Source organism: Bubalus kerabau, chromosome X, assembly GCF_029407905.1.
Source record: "Bubalus kerabau isolate K-KA32 ecotype Philippines breed swamp buffalo chromosome X, PCC_UOA_SB_1v2, whole genome shotgun sequence".
In the NCBI taxonomy this organism is placed as follows: domain Eukaryota; kingdom Metazoa; phylum Chordata; class Mammalia; order Artiodactyla; family Bovidae; genus Bubalus; species Bubalus kerabau.
Genome location: NC_073647.1, coordinates 163,381,991 through 163,409,981, shown reverse-complemented (window position 1 = coordinate 163,409,981; position 27,991 = coordinate 163,381,991).

The window sequence follows — 27,991 nt, the reverse complement described above, 5'->3', positions numbered from 1 at the left end:
AGTCGGTGATGCCACCCAACCACCTGTAACTATGTATAATAGTTCACACCTTCTAATTCCAAACTCCTACTCGGTCCACCGGGTGGCTAACACAGTTAAGAATCCACTTGCCAATGCAGGAGACGCAGGAGGCTCCAGGTTCGATCCCTGGGTCGGGAAGATGCCCTGGAGAAGGAAATGGCAACCCAGTCCAGTAATATTGCCTGAGAAATCCCATGGACAGAGGAGCCTGGTGGACTATGGTCCATGGGGTTGCAAAGACTTGGACATGACTGAGTGAGTAACCACACAACACCAACTATTATCCATATGATGGATAAACAATAAGGTCATACTTTATAGCACAGGGAACTATATTCAATGCTCTGTGATAAACCACAGTGGAAAATAATATAAACAAAAATTTATATCTATATCTATCTGTAACTGAATTGCTTTGCTCTACAGCAGAAACTAACAGCATTGAAAAGCAACTTATATATCAATAATTTTTTAAAAACATGTAAAAGGAACTAAATACAGAACGCATTCTTTTTTCTAGACAATATTAACTAGATCATTCGCAAGGCATGCCACAAAAGCAAACCCATGGCTTTGGTATCTGAGACCATCTCATGTTTTCCTAAAATGCAGCCTTATTTTCTTTCCATGTGGCAAATTATTTTCGTCAGCTCAATACGGACAAGAGTGTAGGCGTGAGCATTGTCTTAACCTGGGTGGACTAAGGTGGACCCACTGCGGGGACTGAACAAGTGGACACAAGCCTGAGAGAGAACTCTAGTTCCTAAAGCTGTTTACGTCTAGATACTTTCTCTGTTTTTTTTCCTTTCGGAACAGGAGTTGTGTGTGAAAGTTTTACAAGACAATAAACATTTCAAAAAGTATTTATTTATTTGCACACATTTCCCAGCTGTTGGGTATTGAAAAGAAATTGTGGTGCTGGAGAAGACTCTTGGACAGCAAGGAGGTCAAACCAGTCACTCCTAAAAGAAGCCAACCCTGGATATTCATTGGAAGGATTGATGCTGGAACTCCGATAACTCTGGTCACCGGATGCAAAGAGCCGACTCATGGGAAAAGACCCTGAAGCTGGGAAAGACTGAAGGCGGGAGGAGAAGGGGATGACAGAGGAGGAGATTGTTCATTGGCATCACCGACTCGATGGGCATGAGTTTAAGCAAGCTCCGGGAGACAGTGAAGGACAGAGAAGCCTGGCGTGCTGCAGTCCATGGGGTTGCAGAGTCGGACATGACTTAGCAACTCTACAACAGGAGCAACAAGATGGTTCAACACTCCCTTTTTTTCTTTTTTTTTTACACTCCAGATTGACGTGGCTTCTATTAAGCTTTGCTGGGCCCCCCATCACTTTGCCTGTCAAGACATCAACCACCTGTTAGAACTGATTTAGATGACGGCGGCCGGCTGACCTGAAGTCAGGCAATTAATCAGAAACACTCTTACTAACACAGGCAAGTAATTGAAACATCCCTGATGTAATCAATACAGTCAAGCTGTAATCAATCTCCTCCTTTCTCAGAAAAGATCTGGATATAAAATAAGTATGTTACCACTTCCAAAAGCTGAAAACCTTTGGGTGAGGCTTATCTGCATATTTTAGTTTGCGTTATTAGGCTTTTAGCCCCAGCTCTCAAACTTCCCTCCCTTTGCCCTTTTCCTGTCTCCCAAAGAAAGGCAGAAATAAAAAACAAGCATCGAAATGGGAAGAGACAGTTTTTTTCTTTTTAGAACAAACCAACCTAGCATTAATTTCTGAGGATCCATAGTTTGCAATGCAATTTTCCCCGAGAAAGAGGTAGAAATCCTAGTCTGCATTTAAAATAAAGCAGAAGACGACTCAAACAGACATTTCTATAAAGAAGACAGATGACCAAGAGGCATCTGAAAAGATGCTCATCAAAAAGATGCTTATCATCCCAACTACCGCTCAGTTGCTAAGTCGTGTCCGACTCTGTGCGACCCCATAGATGGCAGCCCGCTAGGCTCCTCTGTCCCTGGATTCTCCAGGCAAGAATACTGGACTGGGTTGCCATTTCCCTCTCCAATGGATGTACGCATGTTAAGTCGCTTCAGTCATGTCCGACTCTCTGTGATCACACGGACAGCAGCCCACCAGGCTCCTCCACCCACGGAATTCTCCAGTCAAGAAGACTGGAGTGGGCTGCCATTTTCTTGTCCTTGAGACCCCATGGATCTAACTATAAGAGAAATGCAAACGAATAGCACGATGAGGGATGTGAGAGCTGGACCATAAAGAAGGCTGAGTGCCCAAGAATTGATGCTTTCCAGCTGTGATGCTGGAGAAGACTCTTGCGAGTCCTTTGACTGCAAGGAGATCAAACCTGTCAAACCTAAAGGAAATTAGCCCTGAATATTCTTTGGAAGGACGGATGCTGAAGCTGAAGCTCCAATACTCTGGCCACTGAAGAACTGACTCATTGGAAAAGACCCTGATGCTGGGAAAGATTGAAGGCGGGAGAAGGGGACAGAGGATGAGATGATTGGATGGCATCACCGACTTGATGGACATGAGTTTGAGCAAGCTCCAGGAGTTGGTGATGGGCAGGGAAGCCTGCCGTGCTGCTGTCCATGGGGTCGCAGAGTCAGACACGACTGAGCGACTGAACAACAACACACACACTTCTATATATAAAATAGCCAACAAGGATCTATTGTTATAGTACAGGGAACTCTGCTCAGGATTTTTTAACAACCTAAACAGGAAAACAATTGAAGAGACAAGAGATACAGGTGTAAGTATAACTGAATCATTGTGCTGTACACCAGAAACAGAGCACTGTAAATCCATTTAATCTAGTGTCAAATAAGCACTAAAAAAGAACAGGAATTATTATTTATGCATAGGAGAAAGGAAAATCAATGGGTTAGTTCTTCAGTAAAAGTGGCAACAGAGATGATACATTTGGAGGGTTCAAGTCTGAAATTACAGGACCGATTTCATAAGTAGGCAGTGCCAAGGTACAGTCCAAGAAGAAGATGGACAACTTTGGAATCAAAGAAGCCTGATTTCCATACGGTATCTGGTCTCTGAGTCATTTCTCTCCTTCACCTTGTTCCGTGACAGCTCAAACAGTAATGATCTCCGACAGGACTCCCTGTAGGGCTTCCCTGGCAGATGAGTCCGTAAAGAATCTGTCTAGGTGCAGGAGACCTGGGTTCGATCCCTGGGTCAGGAAGATCCCCAGGAGAAGGAAGTGGGTACCCACTCCATTATTCTCCTCTGGGAAATCCCATGGCCAGAGGAGCCTGGTGGGCTACAGTCCGTGGAGTCGAAAAGGGTCGGACACGACTGAGTCACTGAACAACAACTTAGGAAACCATGACGTCCCAAAGCTGACCATCCACAGAGTGTCCGGCAAACCTTCAACCGCACTCCTGGGTTCGACGACACCACCGGAAAAGCACCGTGAGGACAGAATTTTAACTAAAATCTCGAGTCCAGCAAGATTATAGATGTAACGGGACTCTTTCTTTGTAAAAGACACATTTGAATCAGTTCTAATGAGGTGGATGAAACTGGAGCCTATTATACAGAGTGAAGTAAGCCAGAAAGAAAAACACCAATACAGTATACTAACGCATATATATGGAATTTAGAAAGATGGTAACAATAACCCTGTGTACGAGACAGCAAAAGAGACACTGATGTATAGAACAGTCTTATGGACTCTGAGAGAGAGGGAGAGGGTGGGAAGATTTGGGAGAATGGCATTGAAACATGTAAAATATCATGTATGAAACGAGTTGCCAGTTCAGGTTCTATGCACGGTACTGGATGCTTGGGGCTGGTGCACTGGGACGACCCAGAGGGATGGAATGGGGAGGGAGGAGGGAGGAGGGTTCGGGATGGGGAACACATGTATACCTGTGGCGGATTCATTGCGATGTTTGGCAAAACTAATACAATTATGTAAAGTTTAAAAATAAAATAAAATAAAAAAAAAACAGTGAAAATGTAAAATGTATATCCATTTAAGAATGCCTATCTATGCAACACAACTTCTTCGAGATAAAGAAGACCCTAAATGGGATTTTCAAAGATGTTTGAACTCCAGATGGGTGGTGGGTTGGTCAGAAGGTCATTGAATATATCCAGGTCATTCAATATTTTGTTGTGTTGTTGTTGTTTTGGCCATGTGCTGAGGGATATTAATCATGAACCAGGGATTGAACCTGTGCCCCCCTGTAGCAGAAGCCCAGACTCTTAACCACTGGCCCATCAGGAAAGTCCCGGATTACAGGTTTTTTGTCCCTATCCTGGCTTTTGTTTGGGATAGTGGGCTGGGGATGGTAACTGCCTGGTTTACCGTGCTGTGACTGAATGGAATCACCAAGTAGTTAGAGTCACACATAGAGCACCGTGAAGGAGCCAATGAATGAGAAGCTTGCATGAGCCAGCTCTGATGAGCGGCCAAGTTCTGTATCCATGGGTACCGAGAGAAACCCGACAGAAAAGGTTGCTGGGGGTGGAATCCGTGGAGAAGGTCCTCCCCGGAGGACCAGCATCACAGAGGAAGGGCTTAGGTCCCCACAGTTACGCACAGTCTATAAGCACACGGCGTTTGCACGCGCACACGCGTGTGTGTGTGTGTGTGTTCAGGAGGTTAATGCTGCCATCTGTGGATACCTACAAAGACAGAAGCATTGAAGACAACCATTCAAGAACCAGAGATGGCTTTCCTAAAAACGATTTTCTGGGAGACACAGTGCAAATTTTTCCAGGGCAAATGCTTGATGCAACGTTTTGTTGACTGTCCCGACAGCCGGAATTGTGAATGACTGGACTTTAGGAATTGAGAAATTTCCCTTGTCAACGAAAGAAACTGAGAGCTGGCCCTACCCTATGCCCACAGCGTGGACACAACGCGAGTTTATGTGAGTTGAATACTAAACGGTCACTTTGCTATATCTTATTATTTTTCCTCATCTGTGTATCTGTAGGGAGACTGGTTTCAGAAAATCAGAAAAAGTTTCCTAGTCAATGCTAAATGTATTGACAAGGCTCTAAAAGAGTGCCCCAAAGTAGATGTTTGGAATCTTTTTTTTAAAAAAGGCTTTTTCTTTCAAAGCCTTTTCCAGCCTATCATTTTGAAGCCACATTCTGTTAATGTGATATTTAACTTGGGTGTTGGAGAATATTTTCTGATGTTGGTAGTTTCAAAATAATATGCACCTCGGGCTGATAAAGAGCTAGCAAAGAGAGTCGCTGAGAGCTGTAGATGCAACGTTTATTAAAATATTGTAAAGTAATTAGCCTCCAATTAAAATAAATGAAATAATTTTTTTAAAAAGGGACGACGTAGAGGTTTTCCTGATGGTCTAGGGGTTGAGGACCCTCCTGCCAGTGCAGGGGACATGAATTAAATCCATGGTCCATGAAGAGCCCCCTGCTACAGCTACGAGCCTGCATGCTACAAGTTCTGAAGCCCGCTGGCCCAGAGCACGTGCTCTGCAACAGGAAAAGCCCCCACAATGAGAAGCCTGAGCACCACCGCCAAAAATAGATAAATCTTAAAAAAGTAGGAGACTTTCTTAACAGTCTAACTAGGAATTACAAACCCCACCGATCAATATAGACTTTGGAAAGTCAATGCATTGATGGGACTGTCTCCATAGATTTTCTGCAAATGAATGAAACCAGTACAATCTTTCAAACTCCTGTGCTGACTAACATGAACCAAGAGTCTTTTATAAAGATGAAGTTAAGTTGGAAAGGGAAAAGCAAATGTCGTACTTTAACACACACATTTATATATATATCAGCTCAGTTGTGTCTGACTCTTTGCAACTCCATGGACTACAGCACACCAGGCTTTCCTGTCCATCACCAGCTCTCAGAGCTTGCTCAAACTCATGTCCAGCGAGTCAGTGATCCCATCCAACCATCTCATCCTCTGTCATCCCCTTCTCCTCCTGCCCTCAATCTTTCCCAGCATCAGGGTCTTTTCCAATGAGTCAGTTCTTCACATCACGTGGTCAGAGTATTGTGGCTTCACCTTCAGCATCAGTCCTTCCAGTGAACATTCAGGACTGATCTTCTTTAGGATGGACTGGTTGGATCTCCCTGCAGTCCAAGGGACTCTCAAGAGTCTCCTCCAACACCACAGTTCGAAAGCATCAATTCTTCGGCGCTCAGCTTTCTTTATGGTCCAACTCTCACATCCATACATGACCACAGGAAAAACTACAGCCTTGATTAATATATATATAATTCCATATATATATATATAATCTATGAAAGTGGTGCTGATGAACCTATTTGCAGGACACGAATAGAGACATAGATGTAGACAGCAGACTTGTGGACACAACAGAGGACAGAGAGGATAGGATGAACTGAGAGAGTAGCATTGATATATATATATATATCAGATCAGATCAGATCAGATCAGTTGCTCAGTCATGTCCGACTCTTTGCGACCCCATGAATTGCAGCATGCCAGGTTTCCCTGTCCATCACCAACTCCTGGAGTTCACTGAGACTCACATCCATCGAGTCAGTGATGCCATCCAGCCATCTCATCCTCTGTCGTCCCCTTCTCCTCCTGCCCTCAATCCCTCCCAGCATCAGAGTCTTTTCCAATGAGTCAACTCTTCGCATGACGTGCCCAAAGTACTGGAGTTTCAGCTTTAGCATCATTCCTTCCAAAGAAATCCCAGGGCTGATCTCCTTTACAATGGACTGGTTGGATCTCCTTGCAGTCCAAGGGACTCTCAAGAGTATTCTCCAACACCACAGTTCAAAAACATCAATTATTCAGCATTCAGCCTTCTTCACAGTCCAACTCTCACATGACCACACATGACCACAGGAAAAACCATAGCCTTGACTAGACGAACCTTTGTTGGCAAAGTAATGTCTCTGCTTTTCAATATGCTATCTAGGTTGGTCATAACTTTCCTTCCAAGGAGTAAGCGTCTTTTAATTTCATGGCTGCAGTCACCATCTGCAGTGATTTGGGAGCCCAGAAAAATAAAGTCTGACACTGTTTCCACTGTTTCTCCATCTATTTCCCATGAAGTGGTGGGACCGGATGCCATGATCTTCGTTTTCTGAATGTTGAGCTTTAAGCCAACTTTTTCACTCTCCACTTTCACTTTCATCAAGAGGCTTTTGAGTTCCTCTTCACTTTCTGCCATAAGGGTCATGTCATCTGCATATCTGAGGTTATTGATATTTCTCCCGGCAATCTTGATTCCAGCTTGTGTTTCTTCCAGTCCAGCGTTTCTCATGATGTACTCTGCATAGAAGTTAAATAAACAGGTACTCCTTTTCCTATTTGGAACCAGTCTGTTGTTCCATGTCCATATATACACACAAATTATGTGTCTGTTAGTTGCTCAGTCGTGTCCAATTCTTTGCAACCCCATGGACTGTAGCCCACCAGGCTCCTCTGTCCACAGAATTCTCCAGGCCAGAATACTGGAGTGGGTTGTCATTCCCTTCCCCAGGGGATCTTCCCAACCCAGGGATCGAACCCGGGTCTCCTGCACTGCAGGTGGACTTTTTACCATCTGAGCCACCAGGCAAGTCCATACACACGACCATGTGTAACATAGACAGCTAGTGGGAAGCTGCTGCATAGCACAGAGAGCTCAGCTCGGGGCTCTGTGATGACCTAGAGGGGTGGGGTGAGGTGTGAATCAACAGGGAGGGGATATGTGTGTTGTGTGTGTATATATGTACATATGCACACAACACCCACATATATACTTATGACAGACTCATGATGTTACACACCATAAACTAATGCACCATTATAAAGCAATTATCCTCCAATTAATTTTTTTTATAAATAAAACAAAGACTCACCATGACAGATACTAAAAATCCAGCTTCTCCTTATCCTGAGCAATCGTCACCTGGGAGGAGGGACGACTGCTGAGCAGGAAGACCTGAGCCTCTGCTAGAGTTGGGCTCAAAGACTTTTACAGCCTTTTATCCCCCAGGTTGGTCTCCTTGCCTTGCTGACTCTCTCCTCCCGGCAGCTCACAGAATGTACTGTTTATATTCTATGTGCAGAAGCCTCCTGTGTCCACAGCCCAAACAAGCTCTTCTAACTGTGCTCTTCCTCTTCCTTCTTCCCAAAAAAGATGAATGAGTAACATTTTTTATTGTTGTTTAAGAGGTCTCTAACAGTGATCATGTATGCATGTGAGAGTTGGACTGTGAAGAAAGCTGAGCGCCGAAGAATTGATGCTTTTGAACTGTGATGTTGGAGAAGACTCTTGAGAGTCCTTTGGACTGCAAGGAGATCCAACCAGTCCATTCTGAAGGAGATCAGCCCTGGGTGTTCTTTGGAAGGAATGATGCTAAAGCTGAAATTCCAGTACTTTGGCCACCTCCTGCGAAGAATTGACTCATTGGAAAAGCCTCTGATGCTGGGAGGGATTGGGGGCACGAGGAAAAGGGGACGACAGAGGATGAGATGGCTGGATGGCATCACGGACTCGATGGACATGAGTTTGAGTGAACTCCGGGAGTTGGTGATGGACAGGGAGGCCTGGCGTGCTGCGACTCATGGGGTCACAAAGAGTCGGACACGACTGAGCAACTGAACTGAACTGAACAGTGGTACATTCACCCAGGAAAACTTTTTGTTTCAAACATAAGTAAAACATTTGTAGTTTACTTTAATGCAATGCCAATATACTTATATCCAGAACTTTGAATATATAATTTGCTGCAGCTGAAAAAAGAATGTTATCTCTATTTTCGAGATGCATGATGGCTTTTTTCCCTCTGATGTCTCAATTAATACTCAGTATTATCAGTGGCCCTCTGTTCTCACAATTAAATGATAATGTAGGTGGAAAGGACACTGATGCTGGGAAAGATTGAGGGTAGGAGGAGAAGGGGGCAGAAGAGGATGAGATGGTTGGATGGCATCACTGCCTCGATGGACGTGAGTTTGAGCAAGCTCTGGGAGATGGTGATGGACAGGGAAGCCTGGCGTGCTGCAGTCCATGGGGTCGCGAAGAGTCAGACACGACTGAGTGACTGAACAACGACAAATATCAGTTAAGGGTCTTGGGAATAATAGAAGCTACTGCATACAAGCCACTGCACTTGTAAATGTTAACCATTCCCCTCAGTGATTTCTAGATAATTTACCTGAGCGCTGGACTTTTTGGAACACTTTCAGAGGGTAGAGAAAGGGTTTAGATGGCTTCTGCTTTGTAACTGTTATGATAAGCAACATTAAATTCTGCGAACTGCAGGCTTTTCATGTAATATCCCAGACTTTAATAAGACAGCCTCGTATAGATGCTTTGGGGATAGAAATGGCATTGGTTTAAACTGTTTAAGTGAAAGTGAGAAAAAACCTGCTAAATGTCTAAAATCACAAATTACAAGTCTGAAGGCATATCTTATTGTATACTCATTTCTACTTGTGATCAAACAGACATCAGAAATAGAGCAAAATAAATCAGTAACTCGGAGGAGAAAATGAGGTTTGATTTATGACATGAACACCACGTCTGGGCCCAGCTTGCAACTCTGAATGTTTCTTTCAATTGAAATTGATTCTCTTTTCTCAAAGAGTGTAATTTGAAACACCTTTCAACCAATTATCCTGAAATGAAATTATTTAAAATGTCCATTGGATAAGGTGCATTTAAAAATCTGTACCTGGTGCATTTGTTAATGAAGACCATAACAATTTTGGAAAGTATCTACAGAATGACCAATATTTATTCAACAGTTACCTGTTTGAATTTAGGGTACAAAAAGCAAGTCCCATTGTTTGACTTTCAAATTGCTTTCTATTTCTCCCAATTATCCAAGAGGCCTACCGTGTAGCAGGTAATTTCGGCAGATACAATAAGATGTGATTAAACAGAAAGAAATGGTCTTCAAAATTTATCAGAGGCAGAAAAAAAGATTTACCCTAGGCCGTTCTTCTCAAACATTAGTGTTTCTAGCCATTATCTAGTATTTCTGGATCTTGTGTTTTAATCCATTTCAGAATAAAGGAGACAAAGAGATGCTTGCTGCTTGGAAGAAAAGCCATGACAAACTTGGACAGCATATTTAAAAGCAGAGACATCACTTTGTCAACAAAAATCTGTATAGTCAAAGCTATGGTTTTTCCAGTTGGCATGTACAGATGCTAGAGTCGGACCATAAAGAAGGTTGAGTGTCGAAGAATTGATGCTTTTGAACTGTGCTGTTGAAGACTCCTGAGAGTCCCTTGGACTGCAAGGAGATCCAACCAGTCCATCCTAAAGAAATCACTCCTGAATATTCACTGGAAGGACTGATGTTGAAGCTGAAGCTCCAATACTTTGGCCACCTGATGCAAAGACCTGACCCACTGGAAAAGATCCTGATGCTGGGAAAGATTGACGGCAGGGGGAGAACGGGACAACAGAGGATGAGATGGTTGGATGGTATCACTGACTCAATGGATACAAGTTTGAACAAGCTCCAGGAGATGGTGAAGGACAGTGGAGCCTGGTGTGCTGCAGTCCATGGGATCGCAGAGTTAGACTCAAATTAGTGACCGAACAACGATACCACATCATATAAGAAGGCAAAGAAACACAAACAAGAGCAGCAGTGAAAATCAGGTACCGGAAAACAGGATGTGGAGAAAAGCATTCCACTCAGTGGGATGATATAAACAAGGACAGTTCGGCTTCAGTCTTGGAGGAAGTAATTGGAAGAAAAGATTTCACTGCAGTCCCTGTGGACAGAACCTCCTGGCTTAAATCTCTGAGGGTATCTGCTTGGATCAGACTATTTTCCCCCTCATAAAATCTGCCAATGTTTGTGTTTATGGTGGTGACCTGCCCTCCCATTTGAGTAGCGAGTTCACACCAATTCGACAGCAGTACATGTGGTCGCATAAATAAATAAATGCGCACAGATGACTCAGGCAGAAAACTCCGCACGCCCCATTAATTTGGACGAGCTGAGAAGTACACCATGCTCATAAGATTTAACCTTCATGGGGCACCTACAAACCTCACAGGGCAGAAAGGGACCTGCCATTAGTACTTTGGCTAACAGGACTGCAGAGATTCCTTTAAGCTATCTTGATGCAGTATTTACCATTATTGAGCTAACCATGTAAAGCAGGGGTCCCCAAACGCTAGGATCTAATGCTTGATGATCTGAGGTGGAACGGATATGATAATAATAGAAATATAGTGTATGATTAGTGTAGTACACAGGTCTTCCTGAAACCCACCCTGATCCGGAAAAGTCATCTCCCATGAAACCAGTCCCTACTGACAGAAAGGATGAGGACGGCTGATGTACAGCAACCCATGGTCCAAAGGGTTTTCCATCTAGAGGAACACAAGAAGGATTACAGGCAAACGTGCTTCATTTCAGTTGCTCAGTCGTGTCCGACTCTTTGTGACCCCACGGACTGCAGCACGCCAGGCTTCTCTGTCCATCACCATCTCCTGGAAATTACTCAAACTTATGTCCATCCAGTCGGTGATGCCATCCAACCATCTCATCCTCTGTCACCCTCTTCTCCCACCTTCAGTCTTTCCCAGCATCAGGGTCTTTTCCACTGAGTCAGCTTTTCACATCAGGTAGCCAAAGTGTTGGGGCTTCAGCTTCAGCATCCGTCCTTCCAATGAATATTCAGGACTGATCTCCTTTAGGATGGACTGCTTTGGTCTCCTTGCAGTCCAAGGGACTCTCAAGAGTCTTCTCCTACACCACAGTTCAAAAGCATCAATTCTTCGGCGCTCAGCTTTCTTTAGGGTCCAAGTCTCACATCCAAAACATGGATTTCTGACAAAACATGGTCCACTGGAGAAGGGACTGGTAAACCACTTCAGCATTCTTGCCTTGAGAACCCCGTGAACCCTATGAAAAGGCAAAAAGATATGACACTGAAAGATGAACTCCCCAGGTCGGAAGGTGCCCAATATGCTCCTGGAGATCAGTGGAGAAATAACTCCAGAAAGAATGACGAGATGGAGAGGCAAACGTGGTAACTGTATTTAAATACGGATGACTCTGTCCAAGCAGGAATGCATTTGTTCTTAATCTCAAGAAGAAGATCAAGAATCAATATGGGACAGCCCAGGTGGCTCAGAGGCACAGAATCCAGCTACCAGTGCTGGAGATACGGGTTCAGCCCCTGGTCCAGGAAGGTCCCACATGCCTCGGAGCAAGTAATCCCGTGTGCCACAAATCCTGAGCCTGTGCTCTAGACCCCAGGAGCCACAACTACCGAAGCCCACATGCTGTAGAGAGCCCATGCTTGGCAAGAAGAGAAGCCACTGCAAAGAGACATCCTGTGCATGGCAGCTAGAGAGTTGCCCCCACTCTCTGAAGCTAGAGAAAAGTCCGTGTGGAGCAAGGAAGACCCAGCCCAGCCAAAAATTTAAAAAATAAAGAAATACATAAAGAATAACTGTTCCACCCCCATGTCCTACTGGGAAAGTCAACACGTGGTACTTTCTAGTATCATCTTTCAGTAAACATGTGGAAATGATTTAAAATATGCACATGCAGCTATGTATCTAGAAAGACCTGTGGTCAGCCTGGGAATTTCTCGGGAGACGTGAGGATAAATTCTAATAGAAGAGAGGAAGCAGCTTAAGATGGATATCAGAGGAGACACCAAGTGAAGGGTGCTACAGGAGTTTCTAAGCGGGTAAGGAACCAGGTACCGGGCAGGAAGCAGACTTTAATTTTGGGGGCTCCAAAACCACTGCAGATGGTGACTGCAGCCATGAAATTAAAAGATGCTTACTCCTTGGAAGGAAAGTTATGACCAACCTAGACAGCATATTAGAAAGCAGAGACATTACTTTCTCAAAAAGGTCTGTCTAGTCAAGGCTATGGTTTTTCCAGTAGTCATGTATGGATATGAGAGTTGGACTATAAAGCAAGCTGAAGGCCGAAGAATTGATGGTTTTGAACTGTGGTGTTGGAGAAGACTCTTGAGAGTCCTTTGGACTGGGAGCAGATCCATCACAGGCATAGAAAGAAAGAAAGAAAGAAAGTGAAGTCGCTCAGTCATGTCCAACTCTTTGGGACCGCAGGGACTGTAGCCCACCAGGCTCCCCCGTCCCTGGGATTCTCCAGGCAAGAACACTGGAGTGGGTTGCCATTTCCCTCTGCAATGCATGAAAGTGAAAATTGAAAGTGAAGTCGCTCAGTCGTGTCCAACTCTTCGCGATCCCATGGACTGTAGCCCACCAGGCTCCTCCGTCCATGGGATTTTCCAGGCAAGAGTACTGGAGTGGGGTGCCATTGCCTTTCTGATCAATTACCTTTCCTGGGAAAGACTGAGGGTAGGTGGAGAAGGGGACAACAGAGGATGAGATGGTTGGATGGCATCACCAACTCAGTGGGCATGAGTTTGAGCAAGCTCTGGGAGCTGGTGATGGACAGGGAGGCCTGGAGTGCTGCAGTCCATGGGGTCGCAGAGAGTTGGACATGACTGAGCAACTGAACTGAAGTGAACTGATGCATAAATGGATGCAGATGTAGATGATTCATATAGAGACAGAGATAGAGATACATGATGGAGATGCAGATGGTCCAGAAATAGATAGAGATATACAGATGCAGATGCAGATGATACACACAGAGGCATACAGACACATGATGGAGATGCAGGTGTAGATGGTACAGACATAGATATGGATATATGGCTGTAGATGATACATGTAGAGACAGAGATGTAGATACATGATGGAGATGGAGATGCTATAGAGACAGATATGAATATACGGATGGAGATGTGGATGACACAGATGGAGAGAGGCATGGATGTATGGATAGAGATGCAGGCTCAGATGACGATGTGAATGATACAGATACATGGACGCAGTTGATGCTGGTGATGATGTAGGTGTAGCCGGTACAGACCTACATGGATATATGGATGCAGATGCGGATGATACAGACAGATACAGGGATACAGAGAGTGGACGGAGATGCAATTAGAGATGGAGATGCAGACAGAGGATACACATGCAGATCTACAGCTACAGATCTGTAGACGTAGGTGAAGGTGTGGACGGGATATGCAGATACAGACTCATGGATGGAGGAGATACAGAGCCGCAAATGTAGACCCAGATGGATATGGATATTTAGACTTGTATATGGTGCATGCAAGCTCAGTCACTCAGTCCTATCTGACGCTTTGTAACCCAATGGACTGCAGCCCAACAGACTCCTTTGTCCATGGGATTCTCCAGGCAAGAATACTGGAGCAGGTTGCCATGCCCTTCTCCAGGGGATCTTCCCGACCCAGGGATGGAACCCATGTCTCTTACGTCTCCTGCACTGGCAGGTGGATTCGTTACTGCTAACGCCACCTGGGAAGCCCTTAAACTTGCATGCCTACTGCTATAAATCCAAGTCTCTGTCTATTTCTAATTAGTGTCTATACTGCTCTAGGTCAGACTGGAAGTGAAAGAGAAAGTTGCTCAGTCATGTGTGATTCTTTGCGATCCCATGGAATGCAGCACGCCAGGCTTCCCTGTTCATCACCATCTCCTAGAGTTTACTCAAACTCATGTCCATTGAGTTGGTGATGCCATCCAACCATCTCATCCTCTGTTGTCCCCTTCTCCTACCGCCCTCAATCTTTTCCAGCATCAGGGTCTTTTCCAATGAGTCAGTTCTTTGCATCAGGTGGCCAAAGTATTGGAGTTTCAGCTTTAGCATCAGTCTTTCCAATGAAAATTCAGGACTGATTTCCTTTAGAATTGACTGGTTTGATTTCCATGCAGTCCAAGGGACTCTCAAGAGTGTTCTCCAACACCACAGTTTGAATGCATCAATTAACATGACATAATTCCTTCATACTAAACACCAAGAGTTAAGTTTCAGGTTAAAATGAAGAATGGGTGCTTGAACGATTTTCAGGAATGACCTCGAGGTCTCTTAGAATGTACAACAAGCCCTCACCTTAATTTAGAGAATCAATTCAAGTTTTGATCAACTTTAGATTAAATCTGCTTGCTCATTTAACTCTATTTGTGGGAAAAAATAGATCAATGAGGAATAATTACACAGTGATTACTTTTCTTAAAATACATCTAATGTATCCTTATAAAATCATATCTCAGCTTTCTGTTCTACCTGTACAATTTAAATCAGACCCCCTGAACAGAATTCGGGTGGAGATAAAAATTTTGAGAAAATGGATACTATCCTTAATTTTCTGTAGAAATACTTTCATACCAACAAGCTTTCAGAAGCAATTAGTAAAACGTTTGCATTATGGAAAAAAAAAAAGTCATGGTAAGACCAGCAGTCCTTGAGTGTGGAATAACATTTTGCTGTAAGAGAGCATCAATTTTTAATAGCATTTTCCCCTAATCTAGAGGGAAGTACAATGCATTTTTCATGCAGAGATGCTGCAAGTAAATATCAGTCATGGTCTGTGACAGGGCAAAATGTTAGTGAGCAGTCAGCAGAAAAAGGCATGAAATGGACACCTTGCGTGCATTTTCCTGCATCTGTGGTTTATGGCACACATGCCATCTTGCTGCTGCTGCTAAGTCATGTCCGACTCTGTGCGACCCCATAGATGGCAGCCCACCAGGCTCCCCCGTCCACATGCCATCTTAGGTCCCAAATTATGTGTAGGGGAAGACACAGCGGGTGAATTTAGTAAGAGTGCTGGCTATTGCTGCCTAAGTGACGTTAGGCGTGTATTGTGGTTCCATGAGCATCTTTCTTCATATATAACAGAGAAATAAGGTAAGTGGGATAAACATGTGCATCACAGAGCTCAGTGGCAAGGCTCCTATCTGGTCAAAGAAGATGGAGGTGGAGGAGATAAGTCTTCTCTGGGAAGTGGGTCATGACAAACACTCCACAATTTTATGTCCTGTGTGTGCGTGCCACATAGCTTCAGTTGTGTCTGAATCTTTTTGAACCCTGTGGACTACAGCCCCCCAGGCTCCTCTGTGCATGGGATTCTCCAGGCAAGAGTACTGGAGTGGGTTGCCACGCCCTTCTCCAGGGGATCTTCCCCACCCAGGGATCGAACCCACGTCCCTCACGTCTCTTGCCCTGGCAGGTGGATTCTTTTGCACTGGCACCATCTGGTCATGAGGACTCTCAATCCTTCCTTGAGGTCTATTATATAGAGAGAGGATTCAGAGGATACCCAGGTAATGGACGGGACAAGCCAAGGAGGTGATTTAGTGTATTTGTCTTGGGAAGTTTTCAGTAGATAAAGGTGGGGTTCAAGACTGCCCAAGGCTCTGGCCTGTTAAGTGCTTGAACCACCTTGGTGTCAGGGGATGAGGCAGAATCCTTCAACATATCTTGACATTCACCTCAGCAGGGACAGACAGATGACTCAGTTCAGCCCAGTTCAGTTGCTTAGTCGTGTCTGACTCTTTGCTATGCCATGGACTGCAGCATGTCAGGCCTCCCTGTCCATCACCAACTCCTGGAGTCCACCCATACCCACGTCCATAGAGTCGGTGATGCAATACAACCATCTCATCCTGTGTCATCCCCTTCTCCTCCTGCCCTCAATCTTTCCCAGCATCAGGGTCTTTTCAGATGAGTCAGCTCTTTGCATCAGGTGGCCAAAGTATTGGAGCTTCAACTTCAGCATCATTCTTTCCAATGAACACTCAGGACTGATCTCCTTTAGGATGGACTGGTTGGATGTCCTTGCAGTCCAAGGGACTCAAGAGTCTTCTCCAACACCACAGTTCAAAAACATCAATTCTTCAGCACTCAGCTTTCTTTATAGTCCAACTCTCACATCCATACATGACCACAGGAAAAACCATAGCCTTGACTAGACGGACCTTTGTTGGCAAAGTAATGTCTCTGCTTTTGAATATGATGTCTAGGTTGGTCACAATTTTCCTTCCAAGGAGTAAGTGTCTTTTAATTTCATGGCTGCAATCACCATCTGCAGTGATTTTGGAGCCCAGAAAAATAAAGTCTGACACTGTTTCCACTGTTTCCCCATCTATTTCCCATGAAGTGATGGGACCGGATGCCATGATCTTCGTTTTGTGAATGTTGAGCTTTAAGCCAACTTTTTCACTCTCCACTTTCACTTTCATCAAGAGGCTTTTGAGTTCCTCTTCACTTTCTGCCATAAGGGTGGTGTCATCTGCATATCTGAGGTTACTAATATTTTTCCCGGCAATCTTGATTCCAGCTTGTGCTTCTTCCAGCCCAGCGTTTCTCATGATGTCCTTTGCATATAAGTTAAATAAGCAGGGTGACAATATACAGCCTTGACGGACTCCTTTTCCTATTTGGAACCAGTCTGTTGTTCCATGTCCAGTTCTAACTGTTGCTTCCTGACCTGCATACAGGTTTCTCAAGAGGCAGCTCAGGTGGTCTGGTATTCCCATCTCTTTCAGAATTTTCCACAGTTTATTGTGATCCATGCAGTCAAAGGCTTTGGCATAGTCAATAAAACAGAAATAGATTTTTTTTTCTGGAACTCTCTTGCTTTTTTGATGATCCAGTGGATGTTGGCAATTTGATCTCTGGTTCCTCTGCCTTTTCTAAAACAAGCTGGAACATCTGGAAGTTCACGGTTCACGTACTGCTGAAGCCTGGCTTGGAGAATTTTAAGCATTACTTTACTAGCGTAGGAGATGAGTGCAATTGTGTGGTAGTTTGAGTATTCTAGATGAACAGATAGATGTGTATACACCCAGACAAATAACATGTGTACATAGGTGATAGATTAAATATATAGACAAATAGATGCTAGATAGATGGCTGGATATGTAGACACACAGAGATAATGATACAGAGACAGATGACGGATGGATAGACAGAGAGATGTAGATACACAGAGAGACTGACAATAGATATTAGACACACTTTGGCCACCTCATTGGAAAAGACCGTGATGCTGGGAAAGATGGAAGGCATGAGGAGAAGGGGATGACAGGGGATGAGATGGTTGGATGGCATCACTGACTCAGTGGACATGAGTTTAAGCAAGCTCTGGGAGATAGTATAGGACAGGCAAGTGTGGTGAGCTGCAGACCACGGGGGTTGCAAAGAGTGAGACAGGACTAATCAACTGAACAGATAGCTACAAAGACAGATAGCTATAAAGACGCACAGAGAGATAAATGATAGATAGATGGATAGATGCTGGACAGAAACGAAGCAGTGACTGTGAGCTCGCCACATAGCTCACTATATACTGATAGACAGAGAGAGCTAGATGATAAGACAGATGGTAGATACATGATGGATAGATGATTAGAAAGATAGAGAAAATGAGGGGGAATACACAGAATTTACGTTGAAAGTTTAGTGTAAAAAGTACTGTATTTTCCAGTGCTATTGATACACAATTTTTAGACAGTCACCCATCTTCTTGAAGTATAAAGTTTGTGAGTTTCGCTGACTATATTATTTTGTGTAATCGCTGCTGAGATCAAAACATAAAAGCCTACAAACACCCTCCCAAGTTTCTGTAGCCCCCTTGAAGCCTGGCCTTTTCCTACTCTCAGCCCTGGGGCTAGCATGCATCTATTCGCTGCGTTTTTCTAGAATTTCATGTAAATGGCTCCTGAGGTCTTGATTCTTTCACTTGGCATAGAGTTTATTGAAATTCATATCTAATGTTGCATTCGTTAATGCTTTGTTCTTCTTGACTGATGAATACTATTCATGGTATGACTGGATAAAGAAGATAAGTGATCTGTTCAGTACTTGATAAATATTTGGTGCTTCCAGCTTTTCTTTTCTGTTTAAATAAAGGCACGATGAATTCCTGCGCAAGTCTTTGTGTGGACACACGGTTTCATGTTTCTCATAACTGTGCGTGGAATTACAGGATCATGCAACAAGAATTTGTCTAAATTTGACATGGTCCAACTGTTTTCGTCACGGGCAAAACATATCGTGAAGTGAAGTGAAAGTTGCTCAGTTGCGTCTGACTCTTTGCGATCCCATGGACTATACAATCCATGGAATTGAAGGCGGGAGGAGAAGGGGACGACAGAGGATGAGATGGTTGGATGGCATCACTGACTTGATGGGCATGAGTTTGAGTAGGCTCCGGGAGATGGTGATGGACAGGGAGGCCTGGCTTGCTGCAGTCCATGGGGTCATAAAGAGTCGGACACGACTGAGTGACTGAAGTGAACTGAAGAATTCAATGTGAGGTTGTATATCGCTATTCAGAAAAAAAAAATCTTAAAAAACTTTCTAACTTTTGAAGGTAAATTACACTGTTTATCATGCCAATTGAACAAATGAAATCGAATTGAGTCTTCTTTAGTCAAAAGGTGAATTATTTTGTGCTTTTTACTCAAGCATCTTTTTTCTTGGAAAAGCAAAGTCAATACAAACCATTAAAAGAATCAGGGGCTGTTCTGTCTGACTATGTAATTGCAACTACATTTCATAGAATATTCAATTTAAAGCATCCTCAGTGGTTAAGAGTTGAAGAATATACACGAAACACCAGGTTTGAAGGACAGAACTTGTTTCTGCATGAAAGTAGCCCAGGAGAGAAATAACACTTTAGAAAATAATTACCCGATAAAATACGTTTAAATGCATGACACCTTTATTTTTTAATCTTCTTTGTATTTAATTTATGTGACCCTTCCATTTTAGTTTTTTGCTGTTTATCTGATGAATGGATGCTTAGTTACACAGTATGTTCACATGACCCATTTCCTTGCCAAAGAATTGGCTTTTAAGTCAGATGTCAGTATGCCATGGCAAGATTACATACCACTAAAGAAAATAAACTTGTTGAGTGAATTTGCTGACATGAATGTTGAAGAGTCTGAAGTATATTTCATTATGCTGCTGCTAAGTCGCTTCAGTCGTGTCCGACTCTGTGCGACCCCAGAGATGGCAGCCCACCAGGCTCCCCCGTCCCTGGGATTCTCCAGGCAAGAACACTGGAGTGGGCTGCCATTTCCTTTTCCAATGTATGAAAGTGAAAAGTGAGAGTGAAGTCGCTCAGTTGTGTCCGACCCTCAGCAACCCCATGGACTGCAGCCTACCAGGCTCCTCTGTCCATGGGATTTTCCAGGCAAGAGTACTGGAGTGGGGTGCCATTGCCTTCTCCAATATTTCATTATACTTTTGTCTTTAATCCATTGTTCAAGACGTTGCAAAGAATCCCCAGATGTATTTACAAGCCTTGTTAACTTCTACCACAATAGAGATATGACTTATTTAGCGGGGATAAATCAATCATGGCACAGCAAATATTACAAACAGAGGTGATATTTTAAGAATGATATTGATTTATGGATGCTAAGATGCCATGTGATGTATACGGATAACCAATAGGTGATTAATGGCTTGCTTTGTGGTTCAGATGGTAAATAATCTGCCTGCAATGCAGGAGACTCGGGTCAAATCCCTGGGTCAGGAAGATCCCCCAGAGAAGGAAATGGCAACCCGCTCCAGTATTCTTGCCTGGAGAACCCCTGGACAGAGGATACAATCCACGGGGCTGCAAAGAGTCAGACACGACTGAGCAACTAATGCAGCAAGTATTACCCCTTAACATGATTAATATACAGTTGTTACAATGAGTGAGTGTACAATGGGCATTTTAACTAGTAATATGTTTATTCTACATATGCTTTAAGTAGTAACGTTTCTTGTCCTGTATTCCTATGCTTTTTGTCCTGCATTGCAAAATTCTAACTGGTAAAAAAAAAAAAAAAGGTTTCTCCCTAAAATGGCTCCTTCTTGCCAGCCAAACCTCCCTGATGGGAGTCACAAACCCCTATGTTTTAAAAAATGTAGTCTCTTTTGTACTTTTGACAAATCCTTGATCTTTTCAAATAGCTAAAGATCTCTTCATTGATTTTTTTTCCCTCCCTGAATGGAATGTATCTTCTTATTTTAAGTTAAACAGCTGTAGAATTTTGACAGGCAAGTCCCCCTGGAAAAAGTGTGGTTTGTTTCATCATGCCCATGTTATTAATAAAATAAATATACGCGCCTATAATCTCCATCACCATTATTTGACAATACCCCTGTGAGAATCATTATACATCTTCACAAACGTTTTTGATGCTCTTTACCTGGATTGCATATATATCCCATATACCATAGTTGAAATAGATATGCATTATTTTTGTTGTTCAGTTGCTAACTCATGTCTGACTCTTTGTAAGCCTAAGGACTGCCGCACGCCAGGCCTCCCTGTCCATCACCATCTCCTGGAGCTTGCTCACACTCGTGTCCATCGAGTCTGTGATGCCATCCAACCATCTCATCCTCTGTCGCCGCCTTCTCCTTTTGGCCTCAAGCTAATAGTAAAATATACATTATTAGTGACCTTCAGGTGAAGTTTTGGTATCCCAGGAGGTGCATGTGACATATATGATAACAGATGCTGATAAGCAATTTTATAGGTGTATGAATTATTGTGACTAGGGGCATCCGTTTGTAGTTTCTGCTTTTCCGTGGGGACGGCTTATGGTTGTGTCTCCTGTGTGGGTCCCGTGGAGTTGGGAGATATCTCCATCCGTACCCAACTGGTGCAGCTACTATGAAGAATGGGACATGGGTTCGTTAAAAACCGCCATCTAGAGCTACCATATGATGCTGGAAGAATCCCACTCCTCGGCATATATGCAGAAAAGGTGGAAACTAATTAGAAAAGAGACAGGCACCTTAATTTTCATGCATAGCAGTGCTGTTGACAACAGCCAAGACCCGGAAACCACCCAAGCGTCCACCCACAGATGAAGGGATAAAGAAGATGTGGTGCATCGGTATACAGTGGAATGTTACTCGGCCATAAAAAAGAATGCAATAATTCCAACTGCAGGGCACAGATGACCTTGGACACTATCATACTTCGTGAAGCAAGTCCAAGACAAGTATCATATGCTATCACTTATGAAAGGGAAAGTCGCTCGGTCATGTCGACTCTTTGTGAGCCCCCCAAGGACTATACAGCTCATGGAATTCTCCAGGCCAGAAGACTGGAGTGGGTAGCCTTTCCCTTCTCCAGGGGATCTTCCAAACCCAGGGATTCAACCCAGGTCTCCTACATGGCAGGCGGATTCTTTTACCAGCTGAGCCACAAGGGAAGGCCAAGAATGCTGGAGTGGGTAGCCTATCCCTTCTCCAGAGGATCGTCCTGACCCAGGAATCAGACCGGGGTCTCCTGAATTGCAGGCGGCTTCTCTACCAACTGAACTATGCAGGAAGGCCCAGATATCACTTATGTGTGGAGTCAAAAACTGCAAGTTAGTGAATATAACAGAAAGGCCGTGGACTCATCGATATGAGGAATAAGCTAGTGGTTCCTCCAAGTGGAGAAAGGGAAGGGGTAGGGGATAAATCTGCTGCTATTTCAACTGCTCAGTCTTGTCCGACTCTTTGCAACCCCCGAGGACTATGGCCAACCAGGCTCCTCTGTCCACGGGGATTCTCCAGGCAAGAATACCGGACTGGGTTGCCATTTCCTTCTGCACGGGATCTTCTCGACCCAGGGATTGAACCTGCATCAGGAGGCGGATTCTTCACCCCTGAACCAACAGAGAATCACATGCCAACTGTACATCCATCGGAAAAACAGCAAAACCAGACACTGAGTCCCTGGGAGGCAAGAGTCAATTCGCCAGGAAGAAGGGACCTTCTGTTTGACAGGGCTCCCCCTTCTACCGTCCAAGGATGTTAAAGCAGTTGGTTATACGGCTGAAATCAGGGCTTCCCTGGTGATCCAGGGCTAAAGGATTCGCCTGCCAATGCAGGGGACACGGGTCCGATCCCTGGTCTGGGAAGACCCCACATGCTGTGGAGCAAACTAGGTCCGTGTGCAGTGAGTACTGAGCCCGCGCTCCACAACAAGAGAAGCCATCTCCATGAGGAGCGTATGCCCTGCACCTGGAGAGCAGCCCCCATGCCATGAAATCAGAAAAAGCCTACAGGCAGCTACATAGAAGGAACACAGGGCCCTCCCCAAAGTCAAAATCATTATGAACCAGGTACTTCGTTTGTCTGCTTGCAAGACCCACACGTGACTTATGGTTTGTAACGTCTGGGTTTTTGGTGAACAAGAGACCAGATTTAGTTGATTTTAGTCGCTCAGTTGTGTCCAACTCTTCGGGACTCCATGGACTGCAGCATGCCAGGCCTCCCTGTCCATCACCAACTCCTGGAGCTTACTCAAACTCATGTCCATTGAGTCGGTGATGCCATCCAGCCATCTCATCCTCTGTCGTCCCCTTCTCCTCCAATCCCTGCCTCCAATTCCTCCCAGCATCAGGGTCTTTTCCATTGAGTCAACTCTCCCCATGAGGTGGCCAAAGGATTGGAGTTTCAGCTTCAACATCAGTCCTTCCAATGAACACCCAGGACTGATCTCCTTTAGAATGGACTGGTTGGATCTGCTTGCAGTCCAAGGGACTCTCAAGAGTCTTCCCCAATACCACAGTGCAAAAGCATCAGTTCTTCAGTGGTCACCTTTCTTCACAGTCCAACTCTCACATCCATACATGACTACTGGAAAAACGATAGCCTTGATGAAACAGACCAGATTAAGCTATAGTTATAATGATGCCCACTGAGATTCCTTACCTTGTCCCAGAGATTACCAAAATTAATTCTAATGACTGCGAGCTATCCCACTGTAACTGACTGAGCTGAATTTAAAAATTCACCTGTGGGGGGCCTCCTTGGTGTTCCAGTGGGTAAGACATCACCTTCTAAGATTCCACATGCCTTGAGGCAAAAAAAAAAACAAACAACAAAAAAACCCAGAACATAAAACAGAAGCAAAAATATAATAAAGTCAATAAAGATTTTAGAATTGATTCACATCAAAGAAACTTTTTCATTAAAAAAAAGTAATTCAACTGTGAGTGGTGGAAAATACAAAATTTGAGCTTTGTATTTTTCCAAAATCACTTCAGGTGATTTTGCTGTTGCAGAAAAAAAAGAAATGATACCCAGAAGGGGTAACTGATCAGACCTATGCCTGTGAAGGAAATTCCATTGGAATTTTTTTTTTTCTGCCACCCATTGAAATAGGCTATTACTTTTATTGCAAACCCTTTGTGAAAAAGTCAGATCTTTATATTCAAGGCTAAGAAGGACAAGAAAAGCTTTTAAAAAATGTTTTTGAATTCCTGTTGCTCGGGATGGATCAAATTCCTCCTTTTCTCCAACAGGGCAGCTCTGAAGACAGTAGGGATGAAGGCAATGAACGGTTGTTACATGTCTGGGTGGGAAAGCAAAGAGGCTTTCAACAGATTCGCTTCTGTTTTATTTCTCAAATGTCTTCCTCCGCCTTGATTCCTTCCTTCCTCCAGTAATTTATTTCTCCAACCGGGAACCTAGGGTCTATTATACAGAGTGAACCTAGAGCCTATTACACAGAGTGAGTTAAATCAGAGAAAGACAAATATGGTATATTAAGGCACGCACGTGGCATCTAGAAAGATGGCACTGATAACCCTATTTGCAGGGCAGCGATGGAGAGGCAGACGCAGACAACAGACCTGTGGACACAGCGGGGTGAGGAGAGGGTGGGAGGAGGTGAGAGAACAGCATGGAAACATAAACACTTCTAATGTAAACTACACAGTCAATGGGAACTTGATGTGTGACCCAGGAAGCTCATCCCAGGGCTCTGCGACAACGTAGAGGGGTGGGATGGGGAGGGAGGTGGGAGGGAGGCTCAGGAGGGCAGGGTCACATGCATACCTATGGCTGTGTATAGGCTCCCATCCTTGGGCCACCTGATACAAAGAACAGACTCATTGGAAAAGACCCTGATGCTGGGAAAGACTGAAGGCGGGAGGAGAAGGGGACGACAGAGGATGAGATGGTTGGATGGCATCACCGACTCAACAGACGTGAGTGTGAATAAACTCAGGGAGTTGGTGATGGACAGGGAGGCCTGGCGTGCTGCAGTCCACGGGGTCACAAAGAGTCGGACACGACTGAGCAACTGAACTGAAAATTTATCATGCTGCTGCTTTGGCCATGATTTGCACAGCTTGCAAGAGTATGGTGAGACTCTGGGAAAAGTCTGAGCGTGCACACAGGCACACACACACACACTGATTCACTCAGTATGGCATTTAGAGAGAGAGAGCACCCATTTGCTTCAGAGGAAAAAAAAGACTGACAACCTTATCATTTTAGCGGTGGTTTAGTCCCTAAGCCGAGTCCGACTCTTACGACCCCATGCGGTGGAACAGGATCACTCTAGCTCATTGGTTTTTGCCTCTGTCTATATTAATTAGGATGGCCAGCCTCCCTGGGTAAGGTCTCTGGGCTGACTGTGTGGATGTATGCTGAGTCGCTTCAGTCGTGTCCAACTCTTTGCCGCCCCATGGACTGTAGCCCACCAGATTCCTCTGTCCATGGGATCGTCCAGGCAAGAATACTGGAGTGGGTTGCCATTTCCTTCTCCAGGGGATCTTTCAGACCCAGGGATCAAACCTGGGTCTCCAGCGCTGCAGGGAAGCCCCAAACTTAACAGGGGTGTTATGAAATCTTGGAGGCAAACATACCAAATTTCAACTTTTTTTTTTTTTTTGAAGATTTTTTTTTTTAATGTGGACCATTTCTAAAAAAAAAAAAAAAAGACTTTATTGAATTTGTTACAATACTGCTTCTATTTCATGTTTGGGTTTTGGGGGCCCGAAGGACGTGGTAGCTTAGCTCGCCAGTCAAGGATGGAACCCTTACTCCCTGCATCAGAAGGCGAATTGTTGGCCACTGACGCCCAGGGAAGTCCTTCAGATTTCAACTTTTACAGTTAAGTTTTAATTGAACACCGATGCCCTTTCTGTCTGAAGTTTTCCTGTATCTACTGATGGTGCTGGGTAAGTCAGACAGATACCTGCCTTTCTTCTGAAGGAGGTATGGGTGTAATCCCAATAACAAGCTTGTGAAGGGACTAAACCCACTTCCTGTTCATATGGGATCATCCTGGTTTGTTGGCTGGATATGGTGATTGGTAAGTATTCACTGGAGAAGGTGTAAATCCGGATCCCCAACGTGTGCTATGTCATAATACTACGAGTCAACAGTCCATTATAGCCTAGGACAGACTTAAAAGACACTTTCACCATGTCTTAATTCATTTAATCTGCTCTCAAAGTTGTTTGCATTGCTCTGTCTTTATATTCAGAAGAGCAGGGAAATCATCCATGATCTCTTGTTGTTCAGCTGTGTCTTGACTCTTGTTGCGTGACTCTCTGCAATCCCATGGACTGCAGCACGCCAGACCTCCCCGTCCATCACCAACTCCCGGAGTTTGCTCAAACTCACGTCCATCGAGTCGGTGATGCCCTCCAACCATCTCATCCTCAAACTCACGTCCATCCCCTTGGTGATGCCATCCAACCATCTCAACCTCTGTCGCCCGCTTCTTCTCCTGCCCTCAATCTTTCCCAGCATCAGGCTAAAAACACTCTTATTTTTGTATCCTTTTTTTTTTTAAACCCACATAAGGCAGTCTGAACATTGACTTTTATACATTAAAATATATATTATTTTATATACACCCATATATATAGCGGTGGGACATTTCCTTTCCTTTTTTTCTGTCTCCTTTGCAGTCTTATCTGTATGCTGTGAGAACTGGGTCAGGTAATTTTATGTTCATTTTAGAAGTCACAGCTCAGATGAACATAAAATCACCTGACCTGGTCAACTCTGTGCTCTGCTACTGGAAGTATGCTTAGGCAGCAAGAAATTTCTGGGAGCTTTTGATGTTCAATGAACTATCGGTAATTATTTTTCTAATGCAGTTAAGTTGGTCCAATTGGCCTGATTAACTTAAAGAGTTCTCTATAATACGGAAATTTATTAACGGCTGACCCCTGGTGTCCTACAGTAGGATTACTGCTGATGAACTGGGAGCTCTGACCTACACGTACTAAGGTCCAAGGCCCAGCCTGGCTTGCCTTTCTGTTCTCATCTGGCCTGACGTTATTATTCTCCAGCTGAGAGAGATGAACAGGATGTTTAGTCAACAAATCCCTTAGAGAAGGCAGAGCCCATAATCCCTTAAACAAAGGGGAATCCGAGCTAGCTAAGTGTGGCCTGACCCATGCCCAGCAGCTCTCACTCACAGAAGTGAAACTAGAAACGTTGTTGCTGAGATCCTAATGTAAGGAGGCTTGCAAAGCTTCTTTCCATGTTAACAGCTGTGGCAACTGGGTAATTGCTGCTGTTCTTTAGCTGTTCTTTAGCTGTTCAGTCGCCTCGGACTGTTTGCGACCCCATAGACTGTAGCCCCGCCAAGCTCCTCTGTCCAAGAGATTTCCCAGGCAAGAACGCTGGAGTGGTTTAACATTCTCTTCTGCAGGGGATCTTCCCAACCCAGGGATCGAACACGGGGCTCCCACATTGAAGGCGGATGCTTTACCTTCTGAGCCACCAGGGAAGCCCTAACAAGGTTTCCAAAGCTTCTTTCGATGGCAACAACACTGTGGAAACTAAGTAATTGATGCTGCTGTTTAGCTGCTCAAACAATTCACTTGGTGACCCCATGGACTGTAGCCCCCCAGGCTCCTCTATTCATGGGATTCTCCAGGCAAGAATACTGGACTGGGTTGCCATTTCCTTCTCCAGGGGATCTTCCTGACCCAGGGATCGAACCTGTGCCTATAGCATCTCCTGCTCTGGTGGCTAGGTTCTTTAATATCTGAGCCATCATCGTTCCAAATGGACATCCTTCTTAGCTGAGCCTGCAGAACCGAGGTGCAGCCTATGAGCTTAGCTGCCCCAGATTCCCCGGAAAGCTTTTAAATCTACAAAATGCTAACTGCCACCCTCAGAGACGTCAGGAACTGATCTGAAATGCACCCCTGGAAAGGGAATACTTGAAAGGTGCCTTGGACAGAGGAGCCTGGCGGGCTACCGTCCATGGGGTGGCAGAGAGTCGGACACGACTTAGTGACTAAACAGCAAGAACAGTAGGGGAAGTCTTATACACAGAAATGTCCAGGAAGGTGCCTCTATTCCCCAGCTAAGAAGGCTGCATTCACTGTCACC